Source organism: Ptychodera flava, chromosome 19, assembly GCF_041260155.1.
Source record: "Ptychodera flava strain L36383 chromosome 19, AS_Pfla_20210202, whole genome shotgun sequence".
NCBI classification, from domain to species: domain Eukaryota; kingdom Metazoa; phylum Hemichordata; class Enteropneusta; family Ptychoderidae; genus Ptychodera; species Ptychodera flava.
This window is the reverse complement of record NC_091946.1, coordinates 35,727,499-35,741,464: the sequence shown is the minus strand read 5'-3', so window position 1 is coordinate 35,741,464 and position 13,966 is coordinate 35,727,499. Positions and strand designations below refer to the sequence as shown.

Genomic DNA, 13,966 nt, shown 5'->3' with positions numbered 1-13,966 from the left:
GCGATAGCTGTAGAGTATTGTTGAGATGACGTGTCTTTATCAACAGGGGTCAAAGTTCATGTATTACAAACATTCACGTGACAGTCATGCCATCTGCGCGAAATCGCTTTTTTGTTGAATTAAAAAGAAGTGTGAATCAATGATAACTCTCGTTTTTGGTACCAATGGATTGACATTTTGAATCTAATGACAGAGAATTGACAAGTTCGATAAACACATTAAGGTTAAAGTCATGGTTGCAGTAAGGGACTGGTCATTTATTTACAGTGGGGTCCCGAATAACCCCGAGCGGCGGTGGCACTCACAGGATGGTTGGCTACACATGCTTGTTCTGCAAAATTTCAGAGCGCCCTTGTTCTGCAAAAAGACACATCATGAGTCTATTATGTTGTCGTCTGTACAGTCTCATCTTCATTACAGTCTGAAGTAATATGATAACTTTAAATCTAGATTTAAAACAGTGTCCACGATGACGTCATTAATTAAGACAATGTCATCTTCAACTCAGGCATGGATGTACATTTAAGGAAAGTATTAACTTGGTGTCAAAGGGGTATTTCATGAACCAGTTTTGGCAAAACTCACTGAGTACCCATTTTCAATTGTTGTGAATACAAGGCACTTGTTGATGAACAAAAACGCGCTTTCTGTGATTTTTGGAACACGCATGCGTACCCATTTTCCCTGAGACTACCACCACCGGGCAGATAACGCAGAGTCGCCCTGGGCCGATTTCGGCAATGGTTATGAGGTCATAAACACTCTATATCACACGAAGCAGCATAAGTTTTTATTACTGTTACCGATAAAACCCCTACAATACACAGAAACAGACCATTGTCTATGATTATGCGATTATGCAGGAACTCAATTAGCCCGATTTTCAATCACGTAATCATACCAGTAAACCTATTTCGCGTTTTCAGAAGTAAGTTAACGCGTGAATTGTACAACTTTCTGAGGTCAACTGGCATAATTGCAAAATAACGAAAAGAGTCTCCAATCTACTTGCCCTGCATGCATTCAACCACACAAACCGATCACTCTGTTTAACACTGACATGCTACAGAGAATAAAAGTGTGTACGCTGTGGCAGTCATTGGAAGTATTTTTGATCGATCGCAAGCTTAGTATCGCTTAGTACTTCAACGAAATGATGACAGTTCAGTTTTTTCGCCAAACTGCAGTCAAGCAGTTTCAAATTCAACGGTTTCAAGTTTCAAGTTCACGGAGGACGGCGCCCGTGACGTAGAAAATGTCTAATGAACCTAACATGCAACCTTATATGCAATGAAAAATCGAGCCATAAAAAGAATTGTGCGCCTTTAACAAAGCGCTAAATACTTGTTGTCCTTTCTAATCGTCGCACGCATAACCTGAAAGTGTTCGTGACGACATTTATAGCGCCGTCTTCACACACGGGAGCTAATGTTGAGACAATATCTGTCTGTCTGTCCGCTCGTCCGTCCGTGTACCGTCTATGGATGCGATATTTCACGAACCGCTGATCAGATTGAAACAAAATTTAGCACACGAGTTTACTTTGAAAATTGTGATTTCTAATAGTTTTTGGTTAGCGTGGCTTGAAGGATTAGTGAGTATTTGCATAATTAAATATTTGAGCAAATTTAAGCGATTTTCAAAAAAATACTGCTTGGATTGAAAAGGAATTTGGATAACAGATGTAATATGGTAGTGGGCACAACTGATTTAGTTTGGTGGGCGTGGTTTCGTGATAATAGTTATTTGCATAATTGGTGATTTCAGGCTTACAACAATATTTGAAGAATGGCTGTATGTCTTAGAAACATAGCGGTGCCATGTCTTACGAATATGCTTGTAGATGTTAATAATGGATTCATAGGGCAGATTCCAAGGTCAGGAATAAATTTTACGACAATGGAAATGTTCATTTGGGATACATCCCTGGATTGACTTAACCATAGTTGACGAAACCTGCTGCTTTGAAGATACATGTACTTTCAATATTACATTCATGAAAGTCATTCAGCATTTTCATGTCAGCAAATTGCTAACTTACATATTTTATGAACATTTCCAATCCGGCACATATAACAGGAAGAACTAGACGTAAATTGATGACAATTATCGTGTTTATTGATTAAACGATGATATAATAGAGGTTAGCGATATTTGCATTTTTATTTCAGTTAATTGGCTATTTGCATATTTAATAAACTTTTACTGATAAGGGATCACAAAACTGAAAGGATTTGCCTAACTTACTGATTAATTTTTACAATGATATATACAAGTATATTGATTTTACAATGATATAACGGTTCATATGATTTGTTACCAATTCAGTAATTTACATATTTGTTGAACTGTCCAAAATTTGACCTTTAACTTGAAGAACTTGACCAAAACTGATTAAAGTGCTATGGAAATTAATGATACAATTACATAACAGTTGTGAAAGGATGGAGAATGAACTTATCTAAATGTTATCACACCTGTGTAATTGGTTTGTAAATTCGGTTTCAAAACTTACTACATGATCGGTAATTGTAGTTACGTTGCAGCAAACAACAGACACATGATAGTGTTGTTTCACAGTAGGCTTGCATTGTAATTGTTGAGATAAACAATAAAGCATGTCGGGAGGTAGGAACTGATCAGGGTAAAGATTTCCTGACTTTCCATCCCCGTACATTTCGTCAACTTTCTCACACACAGCTTCTGGCGTACACCGGGTCATATTTTTTATCCAAAGAACTTCACACAATGCAAAGGCAACAAAACTCCAATAACAACTCAACTCTGACTCGGCTGTGATCTGCTGTGGGCAGCGGTCTTAATGAGTGTAATATGATTCTGTGTTTGTGAAGTGCACTGCAAAGTGTCCTCCCTGGTGTGTATTTACTATGGGTCCACAAAAGCTATCTGATTTTTATCTGAGTTACAATAAGTCAGTGCAGCTATTTAGGCAAATTTTTGAACAAGACAACTACACAAGTGTGATAACATTCAGATCAATTTTAGTGTCCATTCTTATCCGGTTTTGATGGTAACTTGATTTGATAATACTATGGCATCACTGGAGGAAATAACGTAATGAAAAGAGGACATAACATAATGATAGACAACATCACATAATGGAAGACCGTATAACATAATAGAAAGAGTGTTTAACATAATAACATGACTATACCACATAATTGAAACCCGACATTACATAAAGGAAGACCATATAACATGATAGAAAGACTGTTTAACATAATAACATGACTATACCACATAATTGAAACTCGACATTACATAAAGAAAGACCATATAACATGATAGAAAGACTGTTTAACATAATAACATGACTACACCACATAATTGAAAACGGACATTACCTAATGGCAAGACTAAATAACATAATTGAAAGACTGTATAACATAATAACATGACTACACCACATAATTGAAACCGATATTTCATAATGACAGGACTACATGGCATAATGGAAAGACTGCATAACATAATGTGCGCACTGCGTCACATAAACACACCACTTACGACAACTACTGCATTCCATAGACGTGTCTTATCAACAGTATGTAATCGATGGCCGATCGAGTTCACGATGCCTAAATTTAGTTCGTTTCTACAACGGCGAAGTTTGATACACTCTATAATCGTACTGGTCCATGAGACGGCTAGGAAACATGGAATATGACAATGGCCGATGAAGTCCAGACGCGTGAATTCAGTTTTGCTTTTGCAATGGTAACTTTGCTTTACTTCCAATCTACATAAGTACAATTACGTAGAAGCTTATTAACTTTAAAATGTTACCGACGTAAACGAAGCGAAGAAATATGAGAGGAAAGGAAATCAAATATATCGTGCAAAAGTAGCAATGTTAACATCGTACGCCCTACACACTGAAATTTTACGTTGAAGCTTCAGAAAATCAAGACTTCCTGCCTTCTGTAATTTATCTGCCAATCTTAGTAATGCTGAAATACACTGTATCGATCAATGTTTTCCATAGGGGAGATGCGGTCTTAACAGAGAATTTGACATTTATATTGTGGGACATTCAAAGACACAATCGCCACGTTTTACGGCTCTTGCCAACAACAGTAAAACGTGTGAATCGCGGGAACTGTTTTAAAAAGCACACAACTCAGAAACTTCAGTGTTGCGGCTGCGTTGTTTGCATCATTTGACACACTTTTTGATGGCACGTCCACAACTTTCAGCCCAGCGGGTCACAGCTGACGCACTCTATGAGGTAGGTGTAACTTGTTTTATTTACAATAAAATGTTGCAAGTTCATTGGGACTGAGCGCGAGCGCATATGCCAATAACCAGGTGCTTCCAACAAACAATGCACTTTTAAGGGAGTCCTGATTATGATAAGATATATTTTGCAGGACAGGTAATGAGAACTGACTCATTTTAAGTCCAGAGGGTAATTAATTAGCTGTTCATAATTTCGACGCGAACTCATTTGAGGGTGGTAGAATTCATCAACCCCGGACGCATGTGTAAGACAACTATTTGACAAAATCGCGCCTAACGGGCGACAGCCTCATTACCAGTAGCCGGAGGAGTCTTTTGACTAAATCGCTGCAAACTCAAGGAAATGTATCCCTACAAGGCGTTTGTATTTGTAAGGTAAGGCAAAATAAATAAATAAATAGTGATGTTCTGATAACATGGTTTTCAAAAATAGGGTTGGTAGGTAGGTAGGTAGGCAGGCAGGGATTTTTCCAAAAATATCTTTACGCATTTTTCAGGGGTTCAGGGCGATCAAACACTGGCCACAACATTTCCCGGCAGAAAAAATCATCATAGCATATAAAGAAATACAAACACAAAAGACATCCTCGTCAACAAAAATCAAACGCGACGTCGCGAACGCGCAATTTTACGGGTTTTTCATTCTTTCTTTTTTACTTCCACATTTACGTAGCTCTAAAAAGTCGGCAGGTTAAAAAATAGGCTAGGTAGGTCGGGTTATCGGATCAGCACAATTTGTTTTGGCCTAAGCGCGTTTTGTCAGCTAGTCATCTTACACATGTAATGCACGAATGGGCAACTGCTAAAGAACTTGCTCTTTCACAACCCTACCTTAGCTCTGCGTGACAGGATTGTATGTTACACTGCATGAAAACGCAATAATACAGATAAATTCACACAAATGAATTACCTGTATTATAGAATAATACACGTGAATTCACATGAATCCACATGAATACAGGCTTGCTGAATACAAGCAATGGATTATTGACTGTATTCATCTGTATATGCAATCTTCAGCTAAAATACAGGCAATAATCCATGCAAATACAGTAAGTATTATTGGGTTTTCATACAGTGTTACCGACTGAAAGGTATAGCTGGTAACAGACTGAGTCTCGTCTTGCGGGGCAAAGTCCCACCCATGCGATACGATGACAGCCTCTTGGAAATTATTGTACTAATATCATCGAGGCCAGTTCCCTATCTCGCTTAGACTTGCTAAAATTGCGCAGATATTGCTATCTGCGAACTCTTGTTTTTTAGTAGAAAACAAGATCAAAACAAACATTCGTAACATACAGGAACCAGCCAGTGCCTTATCACTGATCTCAGCTAAGGGCAACAAACTGAAGATTTAACTTCTGGTGAAGCTCTGAATGTGCAGACATCATCAATCAGAGACGTATTATAAAGCGATGTTAGATGAAAGGTGACAATAAACCGTAACAATTAAGACAGTGACACTGATAGACATAATATAATATTCAATTGCTATAATATTGCTCTACGTCCATCTCACGTGTTTTCAACTTGCAACATTCAATTGTAAAAGCAGTTTTAATTCCCAGCATGAATGAGTGCCAGTTTGATTTACTTACCATGAGTTCTTCACATGTTTTCGTCGGGAAAATTTCGCTCTCTGTGCATTGTTTTTTATACTTCATGTTATGGAAATATGTTTATTTATTTATTTATTTATTTATTTATTTATTTATTTATTATTTATTTATTTAGTTAGTTAGTTATTTAGTTATTTAGGATTTATTTAGGATTTATTTATTTATTTATTTATTTTATTTATTTATTTATTTATTTATTCGTTTATTTATTGTTCTTTGTTTAACACCAAAGTTTGAAGTCCCGGGCCACGATTGACCAAATTTTGTTGAACACTGCTGGCTGTGCTGAAATGGAAACGTGCTGTGTGTTCTGGCTGCAATGACTATTAACATATGTTACATGTGATGATAGTGGCCACACAGAGGAAGACTGGCTTTGTGTATCAAGTCCTAAATTATTTACATCTAGCCTGTTAAGTCCGCACCTGTGGTGGAAAACATTGAAAGGTGCATTATTCAAAGGCCCCATACTAAAGTTTACTTGACAGGTCTAGGATTGTAAACTGCATGGCATGGTGCATTGTGAATCTCTCTAATGTTTGCCGTAGTTGCCAGTTCCGCTTTTTAAGGCATTGGGCGGCATTGGAATTTTTGTCCATAATTAGCAAAGTGCCAGGCTTCGCAGTCAAGTGATTTGGGATTTTCAGAACACTGGATAAAACGGACGGCACTGTGGAGATATAAGAACAGACTACACAAGATTACGCATGTGACTAGATGTACCAGAAATATCACGATAAATCTAAATTTTCATCTTCGACTTGACTTCATCATTTTCGCCCAACGAATTGCGTAGTTTGGTTTACTCACAGAGAAACATAGACAGAGTCGCAACGCTTGCATGCCTTTTGTTCCGTGGTCGTCTCGGTAGACTATTGGCTTTTCATATTAAAATGAGCTTCAAAGATGTTAAACTTTTTGGAGGCTTTGTTTGTGGTTGATAATTACACGAGATTATGCGAAAAATACGACGAGATGGCATCGTACTGCCAGTCGCGTAGCAACCATAGTTACTTTGTGAGCTCTCAAGCCAGAAACACTGCTTCACGCCAATCAAAACATAACACGCCAGCAGTTTCATAAACATGTCCTTCCTTGACGCACGTGTAAAAGATGGTATGACTGACCGTAAACCATTGAGTAAAACCAGACAGTATCGATAAAAGACTTTCAAATTTGGTTCAAACACACTCATTATATATTCATAAAAATATGAGAGGAATTTTTAAAACTGTAAAACTCACTTTCCTGAAGCTCAAAACACTCCCGTTTTCGCCAGCACGTCAATTCCGCTCAGCACCACACGACAACAACAACACAAACTTTGCCGAACATACTTTCGCTTAACAATTTGCGAAAATCCGAAAATTACCGAAGGATGCATGGTCGGCACTCTTCGGAAAAGAGAGGCGAGAGCAACCTGAGGCGAGGCGAACATGGATGGGTTACGTAACCGCTTCACGCCTTAAACAATACCCGTTGCGACTCTGCTATGTTTCTCTGTTCGGTTTTCTTGACCTGTACGTTTGCTATCAATGATCACAGATGACGTTAATTCATAAGAGGCACAGAATTCAGTGGTAGCTAATATTACGTATGGGCATAGAGGTGTTCTTCAATAAGTGAAGAACTACGCAAACTTCAAAATATTATTTGAACACACTTACTCAGGGTTGTCAACACATTGATATTTGAATCCTCGTCCCTGTAGTTGGTTCTGTAAAGTAAACACAGATCCTTCGCCACAACTTTCCCTGAAAAGAGAGACAGACGATGGCAAGCGGGTAAGTATGAATATCTCTGTGAACGCATGCTAGCGCCACCATCGTTGATGTGGTAAAATGTCAGGCATGGCAATCTAGACTATCACAGTGAATACTCACCCTTTCGAACCATCGAGTGAGTTGATGACCATAATAGTAATGGACGTCACCTTTGTAGCGTCCAGATTCGGTAACTCGTACTTGGCAAACAAGCTGGAATTGATAAAAATGTGATTAATCAAATAATTACATCCTTAAGAACTGAACCAAATTTTGATTACGAACTGACTTTTTATGTGTTGTTTCCCGCTAAATTTGTGGTGTGAGAATCCAAAACAGCTCATGACAAGTCCATAGAACTACTAAGTATATCACGGGCAGCCACAGGCTAATAAGACATTTATAGTCTCAGAAAAATGTATAAAATGATTATGAAATCTGAATATTTTTTAACAAAATCGTTTTGGTTTTTTTAGGGTTTAACTTTCCTTTTCGTGCTGCAATGCTTGAAAAATCACTGAACAGGTTCAACAGGCTTGAGTTTCCTTTCCACTCTGCAGCACTTTGAAGGTCACTGAAAGAGTACACTGGGCATAACAGTCTTTTGTGGCGTGTCCAATAAAGTATGTAGTACGTAGATAAAGGGCGATGTACCTTATATTCGACAGAGGACACGGCGTAAACGTAAATGTCACTTTGAAAGAAAACCACATTTGTCGCGTTATGATGTGGTCATTGTTTTGCTTCCTTTGAGCTAACATTTCAAGACGACAGAATAAAAGACTTCAGGTAAAATTTATACACTTTTATAGGATGGCCTAGAAGTATCTCATGAGGCATTACAAAAAGCCAAGATTTAAGCTGCAACATGCGCAACACTGACTCAAACCAACAAAACGATTGAGAATATTTCGGAAGCATAAAAATCGTGACTCACCTGTCATCACGAAAGGCTCCTCCTTCTCTTGATCCATTTAACATAACAGTGACAACTCCCCTGGCCTGCTTTGCAAACTACAGTTAAAAAGAGAAAATCAACAACATATTTACAACCTACTGCAGCACAAAACCTACGGAAGTGAATAGCGCCCTCAGCGCTAAAAGAGCTTAACAAAGCATCGATTTGTCAATAACGTAACGGTCACAATCAAAACATCCACATTGTTTAATGTTACCCTTACTGAAAAAGCTATCACCAACAACATCTAATTGGCTTACTAATTTCAAAGGTTAACTTTATGGTAATTACATTGGCAGATGCTGCCTCCCAGTATTTGACCTGCGCATCCATAAGACAATATCCGCTGCATAAATCACAATTTATGCCAGAATAGTTGACCTGGCTGCACCAAACCAGCCTATTTAACAAGTACCCCATCAAAGTGTCTTCTAAGGTTGTGAAGCGACGGGTTTCAGATCCCACGGTATGCGCCAGGTAGTAAGTTCCCGACCAGAATAATGTCTGCAGAAACCAGGAAAGGAGAAGGCAAGTGAGAATGGACTAAACCAATCATATTTTGTATTGTCCGAATATTATCTTGAATTTATAACGGCGTAGCTCGTCTAACAAACACGCTTGTCTTATTTACACTTTATGCTTTTAATGAGCGGCCGAGTTACTCAATGACTAATTTTCATCGGGGCTAAATAAATACAACAATGTTTATAATGACAGAAGTAGATGTAAAACAACAAAGTCGTTCACAAAGGAAAATTCAGTTTGATAAACTCTCTTAGCTTAACCTTAAACTGTATAATATTAGGAGCATGTCTTATGTCGTTCGGCAGAGAATTCCAGAGTTTTGTAGCACGGTAATGAACACTCCGTTGACCAGAGTTAAAACTGACTTTGGAAAAGCGTGTTTGATAAGCATGGACATAATTCTGAAATACAAAAACTTACACAGATATTTTGGTGTCTTTCCAACCATACACTTAAATGTTAACACTCCCATAAAATAAATAATTCTTTGTCTAATGGACAGAACATTTAACCAAGAAAATAACTCAAGAGAAGGATAGTCGTAAGGTAATTCAAACAGAATACGTAAAGCTCTCTTTTGTAAAATGAAAAATTTGTTGAGATTAGTTTCAGTCGTGTTTCCCTACACAACACAACAGTCAAGAGTAATCTGTATAAGACCATTATATAAAATGATGCGGTGGCTCATTGGAATAAATGTGCGTAATCTTAACAAGAGAAAAATTCTACTCAAAGTCTTACAAAGGATATCTATGTGTTCATTCCACGATAAACATTCATCAACAGCTACCCCAAGATTTTTCCACTATATCCATGAGGAATTTCAATTCCATTAAAATGTACAGATAAAGAGTTGTTTGTCTCTTTTAAACGATTCAACTTGACATTAGAAGTTACCAGAAGATACTTTGATTTTTTTTACATTTTTACTCATTGAGTTTGCCGCAATCCAATCAGAAATTGGTGAAATGGTATCATTCATTCTATCATTAACAACGTCAATTGATTGACCACTTGCAAGCAAAGTTTGGTCATCTGCACACATGTGTAAACTTGAAGAATCAACACATAAAGAGAGATCATTGATAAAGAGCAAAAATAACAAAGGACCCAGGATTGAACCTAGGGGAACACCAGTAGTTATATTGCGACCTTACTAAAAGGTTGGACGCCTATAGTTTAGTTAAAAGTTTCATTTGGCGAGGAATTCTTTATCAATAAACTCGTGATGCTTTGTTGAGCCGGGGTGCATCTTTTCTGATTTTTCCTTTAAAAACCCGCCATAAGAATATATAAGGCGGTATTGACTGATATAGAAGATGTATATGAATAGAAAATATGTTCGTTGCGCCATCACACCATCCTTAATGGGACACATTTCCCAAAGTATATTCCTTTAATTTCTTCTGTCAAGATATTAACAAGCCACTTGACTTTGGCAAGTCTACTCATTCGCCCGATTCCTTATTTTCTAAAGTTTCCTTACACTTCTCGGCAACACGATACCGTAATGTCACATTTTGTCTCATTTTGTAGTTTGAATTTGCCCTCAGTCAAGTGTTTTGAGTCATATTATTTTGACCTTGACATAATTGTCGATTACTTATCTAGATACCCCTATCAGGGCATTTACAACCAAAATCCAACTTCACCAAATACTGGAATTTTTACAGACCTTGTTAACACCGACTGGTTGCATGGCCTCTTGAATGAACGGCTCGTACATGTCACGAGTGATGTCACGGGGATCTCTGCATATGAATACTTCTTGAAATAACTCCCACAGTAGTGTGCAGTTCTTCAAGTTACTATAAAATGATGACAGAAGATAATGTACGTAAGATACCATTATTTCAATTACTGACCCTGGTGACGCTATAACGCAGCCACTGACTCCGGTTCCCTGACCCTTTCTACCGCTGGCTGCTCTGCTAACGAAAATAGGGTCAGGTATGGGCTATGGTTCTTCTGTGTGTGTGTCTGCCTGTCTGTCTGTCTGTCTGTCTGTCTGTCTGTCTGTCTGTCTGTCTGTCTGTCTGTTTATATGATAACGCAAAAATGGCTGAATAGATTAAAGTCAGATTTGGTCACGGTAGACAGGTACTGTATGCTAATTGCAAGAACTGATTAGATTTTGCTCTGTGTGGCTTGCATATAACCGAAGTTATAAAATATCAGTTTTTTTAATATAGGCCCCTAATTGATTCCTATGGAGTCAGTAATGACAGTGTCGACATATATCAAGAAATACTGCAGAAAATTTCATGAAACTTTTCACAGATGACAATCTCAGATCATTTTGATGATACCGTGAGTGTCATGTCAATAATCTGCTTCTTTGCATATTTAACGATCTTTTGTAGTTAGTGATGTAACTTCGAAATCCCTGTACCAACTTCGATGATACCTGCTACAGATATTGATCTGATAGATTCTAACTGTACTGAGAAGCATTTGGCAGTGTCAAGTTAATAAATAGTTTATTTGCAAATTTAATGAAGTTTTGTAATTAGTCATATAACTCCAATAGTAGGTGTAGCCGTGTTGATCTTCAAACCTATGTATACTTGGGGTTTGGTAGCACAGTGAGATCAACTAAGTTTTTTGATAGCATGAGCTTTCGAAGACTACAGTCTCCTTCATCAGATGCTGAGATGGAATGAGCAGGCGAAGCACAAGTCACAATATATTAGGGGTCAAAACAAATGTGTGAAAGAAGCAACAAAAGGAGTGGGAGGTGTGAAAAACTGACAAAAGAGTGTCAAAATGAAAACTCTCAGCAAATCTGAACTGCTAAAAGCCAGTAAGATGGCAGTTATTTGTAATGTGACATGAAGCCATAGTCCCTGTTAAGTCCAGTATTGACACAGTCAAAATTGGTGATAATTTTAAGTTCTTCAATTTCTCTCTCGCGGCATTTACAAACCAGTCAGCGAACATTTCAACCAACCAGGACATAACATGCAAGACTTCAGCGTGGCAGTTTTGAAGCAGAGCAATTTCAAAAATAGCCGCGAGAGAGAAATTGAAGAACTTAAATTATCACCAATTTGACTGTGTTAATAGTGTCTCCAGTAATTAGATCAATCCGAAGCTTGAATATCAAGACTTCTTCTATACAATGCAGACTCGTTTCTAAAGAACTTACCTTGTGTCATATGACGCTCGGTTGAAGCCGACTTGGTAATCCCAGCATCGGCCGAGAAATATCTCTTTGAGATGAGGCGTTGTTCTACTTTCTTGACTGAAAATGTCATTCCTCTGAGCCAAACATGTTTCAGACGAGAGGTACAGCACTATCACCGTCACAAGGACAAAATATGTGCTTTCTTTGTAATTCATTTTGCGTATTTTTCAGTGGTAGAAACAAGGTTGAAGAAGTACAAAATCCTTCACACTCTTCTGCCAAGCTGGCGTTTTGTTAAATGCTAGTGAACGGTTGCATTAATATATTAGCGAGTACAATGAATAAAGAATGATCAGGAACTTCCAACATATTAACCAATCAGCGAAAGAGCACATGGACACACCCTATCTATTGGCGAAAAGTGATTGGTCTCAGTTTGATCTGTGCGTGGTTTACTGCAAGGTCGACTTTCTTTTATGTGTGCGTTGGACGACATGGACCAGCTCAATTATTTTTTTATTGTATGTTAAGTAAATCATTGCAAGGTCAAGGATGGCTGAAAGAAATGAATTTGCCCTAGCAAGTGGATAGAGCAGTGGACTCACGAACACAGGATGGTGAGTTCGAGCCCCGGCATGGCCATGGTGTTGTGTCCTTGAGCAAGGCACTTTATTCCTCATTGTTCCTCCCACCCAGGAGTGTTGGGTTGTAATGTGTGCGTTAAGCTCTATTGGACTGATTGCTGCACACGTGAGTATTGTAATCGAGTGGAATATACATTATATTACATCATGCTACCATGCGCCATTCTGATTGGACGAGAGCTCATTTAAACTATGCCAAAATACTGTTTTAGCAGTGCTAAAAATACCTCTAAACCAGCATAGAGTGTTAATGCGGAAACAAATAAAGGGTACATTGCAGGGAAATTTTGGGGATAATAAATTGAAAAATGGTTAATTCAATAATTATTATTTTGTTAACACAGGCGTAGACTTTTCATCTTCATTTTGGCACTTTGCCATGATTGCACTGTCACTTTTTGTCGTCTGCGTGTGTTGTCGCGGGATACTGTGTGCGTGTGTTGTCAACGTAAATGTTCGGTCTCGGGCGCTGAATTTCCGACGTTTGATCTCTCAGGCGTACGTTTTGTGCATTTGGGCTTGAAATGACGAAAATACCTCAATAAGACGACAGAGACACACAAGTTGATATAACATAATAGCAATAACTCCCGCCGTAGTCGGGTATACACTCGATTTTGGTACAATACGCTCCATATAGTTCTGTCCACTGATGTTTTCAGCATTATTGCAACTGACCATCTCTCCATCATCAGTCATCTGAATGTTGCAATACCACGCCCATCAGATGTATTCCTGACAGCACCTAACATTCGTGACATATACCTTACTTCCTTGAAGGAAGATCTTCACCATAGCCTTGCTAGCATTAAGGAACCTACAGCACAAACTCTTCACTCCAGTCTCTAGTCTGCCTTGGACAAGCATGCGCCAGCAACAAGTACGTAAAGTTTCTAAACGAAGGCATGCATGTCATGTCTGTCTGCTGTTCGTGACAAATTCAAGGCAGCCAAAACAGAGCGTCGCCGAGCAGAGAGACAGTGGCTGAAAACTGGACTTACAATCCACAAACAAATATATTACCATACGAAGAGAGCTGTCACAAAATTTGTTCACTCTGCAAAAAC

At 38.3% G+C, this 13,966-nt stretch overlaps 1 long non-coding RNA gene across 1 annotated transcript; it reads right to left on the bottom strand.

Annotated features, from left to right (window-relative positions):
- Positions 1 to 8,582: 8,582 nt before the first annotated feature.
- LOC139118303 (uncharacterized) lies at positions 8,583 to 10,944 on the bottom strand. The gene is made up of 3 exons (XR_011548672.1): positions 10,804 to 10,944; positions 8,895 to 9,107; positions 8,583 to 8,659 (listed from the first exon to the last, which is right to left on the bottom strand). It is a non-coding gene; the product is annotated as an uncharacterized lncRNA (long non-coding RNA).
- Between the last annotated feature and the right edge of the window lie 3,022 nt (positions 10,945 to 13,966).